Source organism: Sus scrofa, chromosome 4 (assembly GCF_000003025.6).
Source record: "Sus scrofa isolate TJ Tabasco breed Duroc chromosome 4, Sscrofa11.1, whole genome shotgun sequence".
Lineage (NCBI taxonomy): Eukaryota > Metazoa > Chordata > Mammalia > Artiodactyla > Suidae > Sus > Sus scrofa.
Window position 1 is genome coordinate 125,341,610 of NC_010446.5, and position 14,758 is coordinate 125,356,367.

Consider the following 14,758-nt stretch of genomic DNA (forward strand, 5'->3'; position numbering starts at 1 on the left):
TCTCTTCCGAGATGGAGGCCCTCCCCCCAGCTTCCCACCATCGTCGTGTTGGCTCGGCTGCCTTTCCCCCTTGGCCTCTGGACTTTGCTTTGGGTTTAAGTCAACTTGAGACGGAATGACCAGAGCCTAGGTAAGGAAAGTGTTTCCATGCCTTCTGGATCTAGTTTTCCTTCTTAAATGATAGGTGAGGGAGTTCCCACTGTGGCTCAGCAGTAATGAACCTGATGAGTATCCACGAGGATGCAGGTTTGATCCCTGGCCCTGCTGGTTTAGGATCCGGCGTTGGTGGAAGCTCTGGTGTAGGTCACAGAGGCAGCTCAGATCTGGCATTGCCATGGCTGTGGTGTAGGTGGGCAGCCACAGTTCTGATTTGACCCATAGCCTGGGAACCTCCATACGCCGAGGGAATGGCCTTAAAGAGACCAAAAAAAAAAAAAAAAAGGTGAAATGATATATTAATTGTCTTTCATGATGATACCATGATGATAAAAATCATATCATCCACTGAGAAAATTAATGTTCTATCTGCATTGAGGTTTACATTCTTAATGCAAGAGCTTGTTTGGCTTATTTTAACAGTTTTCAATAGAAGGTCTTTCTAGACTAAAAAGCAAAGTGTTTTTTAAAACCTAAGAGTTTACTTACAAGAAAAATTTTTTCTTTCTTTTTTATTTTTAAGGCTACACCTGCAGCATACGGAAGTTCCCAGGTCAGGAGTCGAACTGGAGTTGCTGCTGAGGCCTACACCACAGCCACAGCCATGCCAGATCCGAGGCACATCTGTGACCTACACGCAGCTCACAGCAACACTGGATCCTTAACCCACTGAGCGAGGCTAGAGATTGAAGCTGCATCCTCATAGAGACTCGTCCGGTTCTTAACCCGCTGAGCCACAATGGGAACTCCACAAGAAAATATTTTAAAGGCACCATAATTGATCCCGTTGCAGGTCTTAATACAAACAGCAGATTTGCTTTAAACACTTTGTGTTACAGAATAATAGCATCATGTATTGGAAAAGTGCTGTATGTGCCAGGTGGTTACTCACGTTAGCTCCTCCAGTCCTTGGGCAACCTGTTCTCTGAACGACCAAACCGATCCTCAGAGTCATCAGCGAGATTCCCCCGGGATGCAGACGTCAGAGCTGAGTTTTGAACTCAGCCTTGTGTGATGGAACACAAGGTCTGGGCTTTTTTTTAAAGTTTTTAAATTTTTTTCATCGCTTTTTTAGGGCCTCATCTGCACAGAGCGACAGCTGCCAGCCTACACCACAGCCACAGCAATCCGAGCTGCATCTGTGACCTACACCACAGGTCACGGCCACGCCGGATCCTTAACCCACTGAGGGAGGCCAGGGATCGAACCAGCAACCTCATGCATCCTCGTCAGATTCATTAACCACTGTGTCACGACAGGAACTCTGGAAGGTCTGTGCTTTTAACCTTACACTCTGCTGCCTCCAAAGTAACTGAGGCCAACAATCTACACAATCTACCAGCACTCACGAGTATCACTGTAGCACTGGATGTGGCTTTAGGTCTGAAAGCTTGTCTCCACTCACCCGTACACACCCCAGCCACGGCTCATCAAAACGCATCTCGCCCGCAGGATTTTAAGCTCAGAAAAGAGGAAAAGGTGATGATGTCTGTTCCCACAGACCCCCCGTGATTCAAAAGGTAAACTCCACTCAACCAGAAAGCGTCACCAAGTTAAACAGAGGTATGACTTTTCTGATGTGTGTATCTGTGGCTGTGGCTGTGGAGCAACACGATACAGCAGCAGATTATACTTTCCAAACAGATTTGTGGGATGCGCCATCTTTCTAGACTTTTCTTCTCCGCCCATAGGGTAACGGAGTGCTGCCAACACCTGCTGGGTGCGGGAGAAGAGAAAGGGACGCAAAGGACAAGCAGGCAAGGCGGAGGGACAGAAAAGGAGGAAGAAAGAGGTTGAAACTGCAAGGATGACCAGCTGTCCCCCCGCCCCAGCCCCGGGTCCCCACCTGTCCTCTGCTGCAGGAGGGTGAGCCCCTGTGGGCAGCGAGCCCCGCGCAAGGCAGGCGGGGCAGCGGGTCTGGGGGACTCCGGGGCGGGGGAGGGAGTCCTGCCCTGACTCCGAGGGGAGGGGGCGGCCCTGCACCTCCCTGGGTTCCACTGGGATCGCATGCGATGACTCAGCCCAGCTCTCGCTGCCCCGAAGCCAGAGGGGAGGGTGCCAGTGCCCCCGAGGTTAACGCCCGCCCGTCAGTTTCATGTGCGTCATTAATTTTTGTGACATCCATCAGGGCCGCCTGAAGGGTGGGTCTCTGAGGTCGTGACGACACATGTGCCTGCCGCTCCTCCTCGGGCCTCTGCAGAAGCTGTGGTTTCCAAGGAACCCTGAGTCACACGCGGGGCCACCGTGCACCTAGAGCAGCACCCCGCCCCGAACGCGGTCCACGCGGGAACCCCGGAGGACCGGGGGCCCCTTCCAGGCAAAGGCGCCTCTGCCCTGCACCCTGCCGCACCCTGTAGGCTAGGGGACCTCAGGCAAGCAGGTGCCTCTGTGGCCTCCATAGAAAAAAGCAACCAGGGGGTCCCTTTGGGGTGAAAAGCCACGTGACTTCGGGAAGCCTGGAGGTTTTCCAGGGGAATCCGAATTTATGAGATTTCCCGGAGATGGCTGAGTGTGGTCAGGGATCTTTCTTCCATGTGTCGGGTCATCGGCTCAGGGTTTGGTGAGGTTCGTGGCCTGGAAGCCCTGGCGTGATTCTGTGTAGTGGGAGAAAGCACGGCTCTCCGGCAGGCTTTGGAGGGCTTGTGACCTGGACAAGGACAGAGTCCAGCGCAGGACTCCAGGGCTGCTTCGGCCAAGCAAATGGCTTCAATTCAGCCACAGCAAGGAAGGTTGCCTCCACTAGCCGACTCCCGCAGGGCTCAGGCCTGGGGCGGGGTTGGGGCGGGGGGGGGCCCTCCCCCCAGTTACAGGAGCAACACGGCCTCGACACCCCCTTGCTCTGACCACTCCTGTGTCCTGCACCTCCTTGGAGGCAGCCTGACACCACCTTCCCCTGCTGGGGTGAGGCTAAGGGCCTGCTCCCTGGTCAGCTGGCTCAGCCCCACCTACATCCCAAGTTCAACATGCACCTGATGCCTCACTGGACCAAGTTCTTGTGGCTGATAGGACAGAGCTCCCTGGCTCCTCCCCTGGACCCCGGGCTGAAGCACCCACTCATTTGGTATTGAAATAGCCGCACTGAAAAATGGAGAGGTAAAGTCATTTCACAGCTTCCCACAGGAGATAAGGGCTGCACCTGAAGTTCTTTTAAGTTTGTAATTCTGTTCTACCACGTTCCGCAAGGAGGAGGCCTGGGGCAGGGGACCCAGGGGTCTTCGGGTGTAGAATGTGTGTCCTGGCCAACTGGATGAAGTTGGTGGCATCATGTGACACAAAGTTTAAGAATGCACTTGGACCCAGCAGCTCTGCTTCCAAGGAAGCTCTTCTGGGAAATTAGAGCCGTGCGGAGATATAGTTAATGATGTTTATCACATGCTTGCTTCTAATACCAGAGACTATTAACAACAGGGAATAACTGTGATATATTCATTATGCACCGTTGAAAATGATGTGGGAGTTCCCATCATGGCGCAGTGGAAATGAATCCAACTAGGAACCACGAGGTTGCGGGTTCGATCCCTCGCCTCACTCAGTGGGTTAACGATCCGGGTTGCCGTGAGCTGTGGTGTAGGTTGCAGACGCAGCTCAGATCCCGCGTTGCTGTGGCTGTGGTGTAGGCTGGCGGCGACAGCTCTGATTAGACCCCTGGCCTGGGAACCTCCATATGCCATGGGTGTGGCCCTTAAAAGACAAAAGACAAAAAAAGAAAAGCAAATGATGCTGTGGAAGGCTACTGACAAAGAAGCAGCGTATTGTTAAGTGAATAGGCAGCCTTCAAGACAGTGTGTGTAGTGTGACCCCGTTTTAATTTAAAAATGTGGATGTGTTTCAGGAAACGGAGTGATGTTATTTCTGAGTAATTAAAAATGTTTCCTTTCTGTTTTCTAAATTCTCTGCATTGACTATGCCTTTAGTCAATATACACCTAGTGAATATTATAAAAACAGACTCAGGAAAGTGGCTAAGCTTCTCAGCACTGGGAGGCAGTGAGTGTGGCCACTTACTGTTCTTACCCAGCAGCCGAGCAAGGACCTGGGCAGGTCATTTAATTCATCTCCGAGGCTTGACCCTCCTCACCTGCCCGTCATCCAGCCTTGGGGCGGGGCACCAACTCCTCTTGGGACCTGTCTCTTATTTAGAGTTTAATAGGGTTACAAACACCTTATTCTAGATACTACGTACAGCTTCCATCCATGCCCTTCTGCGACTCCCACAGCAGGAAGAAGTAGTAATAATAACAGCTGAAATGGATTCACCGATTTCTAGTTACCAGGCTCTAGGGTAAGTAAGCATTTTCCATGTGTTAACCCATTTTTATTTCTCCTTTATTGACTTCTCTCTTTCACACGTTCCAGTGCATCTGTCAGCAGATGCTGTGGGTTCTTCCTCCGATACAGATGCTAATCACCCGCCACCACCTCCTCCACGGCCCCCGCTCTAAGCCACCTCCTCTTGAGCCGAGGCCACCGCTACAGCCTCCTGATTGGTGTTCTTGCCGCTGGCTGCCTGCAGTCTGTTCAAGTGTAAGTCAGAGCCTTTGACTCATCCGCTCAGAAGGAAAGCCATAATCCTTTAAACAGTCTAGATCTGCATGTCTCTACTCGCCCCACTCCTCCGTCGTCTCCCTCACACAACTGCGCCCTCATCAGCTTTTACCCTACAGCTCTGCCACTCAGCTGTGCTGCACTGGCGTTCTTTGCTAAAAAGTGTTCTACCTTTTAAAGTGAAAATTGTACACATTTAAGGCACACAGCATGGTGATTTGATGTACATATTCATAGTGAAGTGATTACTATAGGCAAGCTATTAACATATCATCTCACAGCTGCCTTTTTTTTTTTTTTTTTTTTTTTTTTTTTTTTTTGTGAGTGTGATGCCTGCACCTGAAATCTACTCCCTCGGAAAGAATTTCCAGGGATCAACACAGTATTATTAAGGAGAGCCTCCTGCCTGTGATTAGAGTTCTAGATTTATTCATCCTACGTAATTGCAACTTGGTACCTTTGAACTAGTACCTCCCAACCCCACCCCCTGCCCCGGCCCCTGGTAACCACCTTTTCCTCTCTGCTCCTAGCAGTTCCACGTTGTTAAAAAAGATTCCACCTATCAATGAGATCATGCACCATTTGTCTTTGTCTGACTTATTTCGCTAGTATAATGCCCTTCAGGCTTAGCCATGTCCCTGCAAATGGCAGCATTTCCTCCTTTCTCAGAGCTGGATTATCCATTCACTCATCAGTGGATGCCTGGGTTGTTGCCAAGTCCTGCCCTGTGAATGGTGCTGCGGTGAACATAGGTGGGCAGCTGTCCCTTCAAGGTCCTGGTTTTATTCCCTTTGGCTTTATATCCCAAAGTGGGATTGCTGGATCACATGGTAGCTCCATTTTTAATTTTTTTGGAGGAACCCTCATCCTCTTTTCCGTGGTGGCCATACAAACTTGCCCATACTTACAGTGCTGTGCAGAGTTTCCTTTCCGCCACATCCTCATGAGTACCTGTTACTTGTTGTCTTTTTGATCAGAGCCATTCTAACAGATGCGAAGTGAAAACTCATTGGGGTTTTGATTTGCATTGGCCCGATGAATAGTGATATTGAGCACTTTTTAATATACCTGTTGGCCATTTGTAGGTCTTCACTGGAAAATATCTATGGGTCCTTTGCCCATTTTAAAACTGAGTTATTTCTATTCTTGCTGTGAGTTTTTGAATTCCTTATATATTTTGGATGCTAACCTCTTATGAGATATGTGGTTTGTCAATAGTTTCTCCCATTCTGCCGGTTGTCTCTTCGCACTGTCGACTGTGTCCTTTGCTCTGCGGAAGCTTTTTAGTTGGAAGTGTTTCCTCCTCTTCAGTTTTTTTTTTGGGGGGGGAAAGTATGGGAAGGATTGGTATTCCTTCTTCTTCAGCAGTTTGGCAGAAACCACCGTGAAGCCATCACATCCTGGGCTTTTATTCGTCGGGGTTTTTGATCCCTCATTCAAGCTCCTTTCTCTTTATTGGCCTGTTCAGATTTTCTATTTCTTCATAAATCAGTTTCTTCGTAACCTCAATGGTAGAGGCTACGTGTTTCTAGGAACTTGTCCTTTCTTTAAGGTCGTCTAATTTGTTGGTGTATCAACATTCATAATAGTCTCTTCTGATCCTTTGTATTTCTGTGATATGGGTTCTAATGTCTTTCATTTACAGTTTTATTCATTGGAGTCTTTTTTTCCTCAGTCTAGCTAGGTTTTTTTTTTTTATCTTAAAACAATTCTTCGTTTCATTGATCTTTTCTGTGATTTTTCAAGTCTCTGTTTCATTTACTTCTGATCTTTATTATTTACTTTCATATGCTAACTTTGGGTTCAGTTTGCTTCTCTTTTTGTAATTCCTTGAGGTGTGAATTTAGGCTGTTTATTTAAGAGATTCACCCTTAATATAAGCATTTATTGCTATAAATTTCCCACTTAGAACCATGCTGCCTTCCATAAGTTTTCATATGCTGTGTTTCCATTTTCATTTTTCTCAAGATATTTAAAAAACTTCTCTGTTGGTTTCTTCTTTGACCTGCTGGTTGTCTAGAAGTGTATTATTTAATTCACATAGTTAAGATTTTTCCAACTTCCTCTAGTTATTTATTTCTAGTTTCATACCATTATAGTCAGGAAAGATACTTGGTATGAGCTTAATCTTCTTAAATTGGCTAAGACTTGTTCTGTGGCCTAACATATGGTTTCTCCTGGAGGATGTTTCATGTGTGCTTAAAAAGCATGTGTCTAATGGCATGTTGTTATGTCTGTTAGGTTCATTTGGTCTAGAGTATGGTTCAAGTCCAGCATTTCCTTGTTGATTTTCTGTCTGGATGACGCAGGCATTGTTGGATGTAGGGTATTGAAGTTCCTACTATTACTGTGTTGCTACCTATTTCTCCCTTCAGTTCTGTTAATATCACTTTAAATATTTAGGTATTTTGTTGTTGGGTACACACACACACACACACACACACACACACGTGTGTGTGTGTTTATATATATATATATATTTAATGGCTATACTCTCTTGATAAATTGACCCCTTTATCATTATATAGTGACTTTCTTTGTCTTGTGACAGCTTCTGACTTAAAGTCTGTTGTTTGCTGTAAAGACAGCCACCCCTGCTCTCTTTCGATTACCATTTGCATGGAGTATCTTTTATTATCTCTACACTTTCAGTCTATGTATGTCCTTAAAGTGAAAGTGAGTCTTTTGTAGGCAGCATATTTTTGGATTTTGTTTTGGTTTTTTTTGTTTAATCTATCCAATTACTCCATGCCTTTTGAGAATTTAGTCCATTTACATTTAAAGCAATGATTGATACGCTTTACTATTGCCAGTTCTTAGGTGTTTTCTGCCTGTTCTTTAACTCTTGTGTTCTTTCTCGCTTGTTGTCTTCCCTTTGTGATTTGACGCAGTTTCGTGGTGGTGTCATACTTTGATTCCTTTCTCTCTTTTTCTAAGCCTGAGCATTTCTTTAAGAGAAGTTTTAAAATTACTAATTTAATCTCTTTGCTTGTTACAGCTCTATTCAGATTTTATACTTAGGCTCACATCAGTTTCTATAGTGTTTTCTAGGAATTTGTCCATCCAAGTTGTCTAATTTGTTGGCACACAGTTGTTCACGGTATTCCCTTAGAATCCTTTTTTGTTTCCCTAAGATCAGTAGTGATGTCCCCTCTCTCATTTCTGATTGTAGCTGCAGTTGCGTTTCAATGCAAAGACAGTGCGTAACTGTGGGAACCTGAGACATTTTTATTGAAAAAACAAATGTCTTTGTAAGATTTTAAAAGGAATAATGTATATTAAGGAGCCAATAAGATCACCTGCCTTCATGAGCTTTTATTCCAGCAATTCTGGGACAAAATTCCTAAAAATTGTCTTACAGACCTGGAAAACCAGAGAGAGCATCTCTGTGTACTGGGGTTGCCACCACTGGAGTTTCACGCATTACCAGAAAAGTCACGCAGAGCAGCTGAGAGTACCTGATAATATATGGAAGTCTTTTGTGGGCAAAATAATTTGAAAACTAGATTAAAGTTATAAAATTAACCACCCTTATTCATTTACATGATAAAATCACAAAGAGCAGAATTCACTAACTCTTCATTGCTCTTGAATTGTTTTCAGAAAGGCAGTTTAGAAGAAAAGGAAAATCATAAGACTTCCTACTTCCCACAGACCATGGAGCACAAGCAAATCTGCTAATCGTTAACCATTTAGCTATGAGATTAATGTGCCATTATTGGGAATGAGTTAGAGTATTTAGAAGAATGGTAATAGAGGTTCAAGGATTTTTACCAATTGGGGGATATTCCAGTATGTTCAAACTATAACCAGTGGAGGTTGAATGTATTTCCTATTTTTCTTAGAATTTTGCAAATTAAAATGATCGATTTTTTAAAAATATGGTAAAATCAGATCCTAAATCAGACACCACTCTGAGCTCTGCCACAATACTAAAAATCAAATGTTTGTCCCACAATGGCAGCAATTTTGGTTGGCTGTTATTTCACAGCTGTGTCCCAAGCATGGGGCTCAGACCCAGACCGGCACCCAGCACTTAGCTGTAGAATAAGTAAATGATTAATAGTAGCTGCTCATCATTGAGGTTCCAGAGTAAATAATAATGACGGAAACCTCCTTTTTGTTGAAGGGGTATCATGGTTCGAAGGCATCAACTTCTCCCAGCAACGTCCCAAGTGCAGCTGCACAAATCCCAGAAGCATGAGTCCCCTGAGTGATCAAGCACCCGAATTCAAGGTTCCAAAAACTCAGCCTGTCGGAAATATCAGAGTCTTAAAACAATCACGTTTGAAAACACTGTTGTTGTAAGGATTTTCTTTGATTTAACTCTTGTTTCTTTTGGAAAGGGCTTGTTGTTTTTCTAAGCAAGTTCAGTCATTGAACTGGGCAAACCGGGAAAAGGGAAGATTAAAGAAGACATTTTTAAAAACAGAAACTGTAGCCACTTTTTGGTGTATGTCTTGCTGCGTTTCTGCTGCCTTACATTTCATTTTACCAATCAGGGCTTTTTATTAAAAGTAGATTGAAAATACAATCCGATATCAAGATTTTCAGAAGATATTTGACCCTGCTTTCCTACGGGGTCATTGTGAGGAGAAAGTGTGCTCGGGAAGGCAGCGTCCCTGAAATACACGGGGCGGTTTTTCAGTCTGGGGGGTTTATTGCTTTGGTTATGGGCAACGTCGGTCCTATTTAACCTTTCGATGTGGTGTTCGCTGCGGATTTTCCCGAAGTTCTTTTACTCCTTTAAAACATTGCGCGAAGATATTATCTCCCTTGATTACCAAGTGTTTAGGCGCTCTCTGCATTTTGTGCCTGACGCAGAGGCTCCACCTGCTCACTGTAATCCCGGCCCTCGGGCAGCTCTGTGATTAGGGATGACTTGGGTTTTACAGGGTGTCCAACCTCATCCCCTTATACAGAAAACCGTTCCACTCCGGCCCTCGTGGAGAAGCAGGGTCATTTGAGTCATTTTGTGTCAATGACCAGGGTGCTTCCCAGTAGCTCTTGACTGGAGGGGGTGGTCACCTAACCAAAGACATCCAGTCTGTTGACAGTCCAGTTGGACGGCTAGGCTTGGAAAGCCCAGATAAGGCAAATCTGATTCCTCTTTGATGGAGAAGATCTATCTGAAAATACGGAAATTCCATAAAAGTAGAAGCGAAATGAAATGATTTCTGGGATTTATTTTAAAACATTCTAATGAAAAAAGGAGAGCTAGGCAGAAGTTTAGCAAAACGTTGATAAGTGAAAGCAAGATGGTGGGTTTGGAGGGCTTTACTATCTGTTCTCTCTCTGTTCTTATCTATTTAAATTATAGCTAATATAAAACCAAGCCAATGAATGAAGGTAAGAGTCAAATATCTATATCAAGAGTTGCCATTAGAAGGAGTTCCCTGGCGGCCTAGGCGTTAGGATCAGTGCTTTTACCTCTGCAGCCTGGGTTCAATCCCTGGTCTGAGAACTAAAATCCCACACCAAGCTGCTGTGTGCTGCAGCCAATACAAACAAACAAACAAAAAAGAATTACCATTGGTTAGGGTCTGGATCGCCATGATAAGCCATCGGCATTTCAAAGTTCTGAGGGACGTGAAAGTCTGGGTAAGAAGAGGGAGCTGGCCAGCTTGAGGAGGAGAATGGCGTGGCCATTCAGAAAGAGCCAGATGCTCCGGCCCAAGAAAGTGGCCTCTGACCCTCATAGATTTGCCAGTTTCTGGTGCCTTTTCTCGTGGGACCCAGCTCTGCTATGGCTTCTGCTCTTGAATTCCTCACCCCTTTGTGCTTCATGTTTATCTTTAAAAATTGAGTCCTCCTTTATTGAAATAAATGGCTGGCGTCCAAGCTCTGCTTCTGCACATCAAAATAGGCATCCTCAAAACAGATGATTCTTTGTACCTGTTCTAGTCAGAATCTGCCCCGTGGAGAGGCCCTGCCACTCTTGGGTCAAATGGTGTTGGGTGTCTCATGGAGGAGGGTTAGGAGAGACCATTGTAGAAACCAGAGTGTCAGGTGAGCCAAGCCAACCCCATCTTCCCGCAGGTACACCTGTACCAGGAGAGAATTAAAAGCATTTTCTTAAGAGGACTTTTTGGAGGGGGTGGGGGGGCTGCACCTGAGGCATATGGAGGTTCCCAGGCTAGGGGTCAAATCGGTCCTGCAGCCACTGGCCTACTCCCCAGCCACAGCAACGCCAGATCCGAGCCATGTCTGTGACCTACACCACAGCACACAGCAGCGCCGGATCCTTAAGCCACTGAGCAAGGCCAGGGATCAAACCCATGTCCTTATGGATACTAGTTGGGTTCGTTACCACTGAACCACAACAGGAACTCCTTAAGAGGTCTTGACAATGAACCACAGAACGAACGGGTAATTTGCCACGGCAGTTTCCCGGGGACCCCGCTGGTCTAAGAAGTCACTGTGGTCCCTGGACAGTCAAGCCGACCTGCAGGCTGTGTGCTTGCCTGAGGTGTCCGACATTCTGAGTGCCAGCAATTTAGGGGGCCTCCCATTTAGATAAAGACGAAAGCTTACCACGAGCACAGGATGTCATGGAAAGTTGCCAGCAGAAGAATTCCAAAGGGGGGGGGTGTCAAGAAGCCAGTTCTCAGAGGAAGTGAGAGGGCAGGTGAACTGGGCAGAAGGCAGTGTTGGTGGCAGGACAGTCCTCAGAGGTCCGGGGAATGCCGGGGCACCAGCAAAGGGAGGGGGGCCAGCGCTGCAGCCGTGGAGGAGGAGGTCCTGCCGGAGCCAGACGATGTGAAGCTCCTTCGTGGAAAGGAACTCCGCGTGCCCTTCAGAGCCGAGCGGAGGGGGCACGGCCCCCTTGGCTCCTTGCAGGAAAGTGAGGTTGTGCCATGCGCTTTTGTCACATCTCACAAAACAAGGACGAGGGTCGGCAAAAGTGAACACCAGTAACTCTACACTTAAAGAAGAAAATAAGAGTCCCCCGTGCCCCATCACGTAGAAGGAGTCCCCCTAAACGATTTAATTTCTTAGTTTTTTTAATCTCCTATGCATTTACTAGGTTGAGATAATAATATATGCTGATGTTTAAATGCCATTTAATACAGGAATATTCACGAGTTCTGTACGTTTGGAAGAGGCATTTAATGACATACAATGTCCGTCCCTGGGTGATTTATTGTCTTTCTTCATTTAAAAAAAGTGCCGATGAGTTAGGTCATTCAGCATGAGGCTTAAAGATGCGTTAAAATCATTTCTCAAGTTCTTCAGCGATGAAAAAGTTCATTATGTCATTTTATGCAATTCTGTTTTTGCGAAGAGGGAGAGAAAAGACCTTTTGTTTAGTAATTTGGTTGGCACAGCGTCTTCATTATGCAATAAGCTTGGCCATTGTTAGAAAAATCTGGACAAGAACAGCACCAATTATTGTTATAAGTGACTGTCCAATAAGGGAAGAGATGCATATGAACTGTAGGTTGAAGGGTGTGACTCACAAGCTTCGTTTCTGGGTGTTGAGGGAGGAGTGGGAGCAGGGGAGGACCAGCTGCGTTAACACTCAGGGCCGTGGACTTGGGATGCCTTTTTAACTAAGTGGCAGAAAAATCCGGCTCGTTTGTATGAAATAATAAATACATCTAGTGTTACGCGGAGGCCCAGGTTTGGTTAATTCAGCTAATCCGTGATGTCAGCCAGGACCTAGGCAGCTTCTACTCATCGTCTCACCCTGCCTCCCTACCTCTGTGGACGTGGTCCCCGGCCAGCTCCTCTCCAGGCTGTGTGATGACTGCTTGTTCTCAGATGTGGCGCAGCCGGACATGGCAATGACCAGGAAGATGAGTTTGTCTTCTAGGAAGTGTCTCTTTTCTTCTTCGTCTTTATCTTTGTCTTCTCAGGGCCACACCCACGGCCTAAGGAAGTTCCCAAGCTAGGGGTCGAATCAGAGCTACAGCTGCCGGCCTGCACCACAGCCACAGCCATGTGGAATTGGCGCTGCAGCTGTGACCTACACCACAGCTCACAGCAGCACTGGATCCTTAACCCACTGAGTGAGGCCAGGGATGGAACCCACATCTTCATGGATACTAGCCAGGTTCTTTACCACTGAGCCACAGCGAGAACTCCCAGAAGTGTCTCTTTGGAAGCGTGGGGAACCTTTCCCAGACGTGTCTCCCTCCAGCTGTCCGTCCCGTCTCATTTTACATTGGCCGGGGTCAGGTCGTGGGTCTGTACCGGAACCCGTCTCAGACTGGAGGTAGCCCAGTCCCAGTCCACACCCTGTGTCTGGGGATGAGGCTCGCTCTCTTGGAAGCTCAGGGCCTTGTCGGGAGATGGATGTGAACAGAATGGGGATGGTGTTGGAAAGGAGAAAGGAAGGAAGATGCGGGTGACAACCAACCACGTCCCTCGCAAAGGCTAAGCAGTCCTGGGCTGCACGATGTTCCAGAATTCAGACACACGCTGGCCACTGAATTCCTGAGTATGGTTCCAAACTGTGTACGAGAAGCCCGAATTCTTTGTGCCTGGAATGAGTTTTGATCCTTTTATCAGGTGGTGGGTATATGTCTTCAGAGACCTAGGGCTAATCTATTTTTCTGCATCCGTGACTATCTGAGCATGTCTTTCTGTTGCCTTGATTAATCAATAACAACATGCTTAGACGTAAAATTCATAGATCACAATCCTTTTCCATCAAAAGTTTATATATATGGTTGCACTGTTTTCTGGCAGTTAGCATTACAAAGAAGGCAAGGATAAGACTAGTTTCTCCTCCTTTGTAAGTAAATTGTTATTTTTTAACCTTGAGTGTCTGAAAGATTCTTTCCCTTTTTTTTTTTTTTTTTTTTCTCTCTCTCTCTCTTTTTTCTTTTCTCACGGCCACACCTGCGGCATATGAAAGTGTCTGGGCTAAGGGTTGAGCAGAGCTGCAGCCGCCGGCCTACACCACAGCCACGGTGACCCTGGATCTGAGCCGCATCTGTGACCTACGCCTCAGCTCTCAGCAACGCTGGATCCTTAACCTGCTGAGCGAGGCCAGGGATGGCATCACATCCTTGTGGACACTCGTCAGGTTCTTAACCGCTGAGCCGCAGCGGGAACTCCCTCCTTTATTCTCTTAACTCACAAATGTGCTCAGGACACACCTAGGTGTGGATCATTTTTCTTTAATTTTACCTAGAACATAACGAGTCTTGTCTCAACTGTTTCTCATAACAAGAAAGCAGTTTTCAGTTAGGTCCTTGATTTGTCTGTTTCTCCTGCTCTTCTCATGCTTATTGGGGTGAATCATGTTTCCTGTCCTCCCGGGCTACCGTCTTCTCCCCTGGCGTTTGTATTTCCTCGTCTTTTCCCTCTGTCTTACACAGAATATCTGAGCATCATCTCCAGAACGCGACCTCCCTTTTCCGCAGGCCCGGGGCTCCTCTTACTCACCCCAGGGAATGCTTGCATGCCGTATTGTTTCATGTGAAGCTCATTCTGCTTCTTGGTATTGCTAATATTGGTATGTCCCCAGCCGGGCTCTCACCGCTGTGCATCCCACGCTTGTCTGTGCATCCCATCCTTCTCCCACTTGCTGATTATCTGCACCTCTTTCTCAGAAGCCATATGCCTTCTTGCATCTTTCAGAGGCTGTTGCATCGTTTTCGAAAAGTGCTTTCTGGCTCCCCGGCAGGCGGTCACTTTCAGAGGAGGGCGCTTCATCGGGTCTTCTTCTGCATAATTGTTTTTCATATTTCCTGTGACAGTTTTTCTTTTGCTGATGACTCATTTTTGAATGACAAGCAAAAGAGCCAGTTTCAGATTCACCCACGGACATGGTGTGTAGATTGCATTTGTTCCTATTGACTGGACATTTGGATAATGATGGAATCTTCTCAGACCTGTGAATTGATGAGACCTGGGTGTCTGCCTGGTTCTGATAATTTAGCTCACGTTCCTATGGTACAGTTCAGCTCCGCTGAGTTTCCACCTCACCCTCTGGGTCTGTGGCACCTGCCTCACCGTGTGTTCCTACTGAGATGCTTCTTTTTTACGTCGCTGGCTACGGCTTTTTATTTTTGGTGATTATTCCTTGAAGAATGCATTGAATCCAA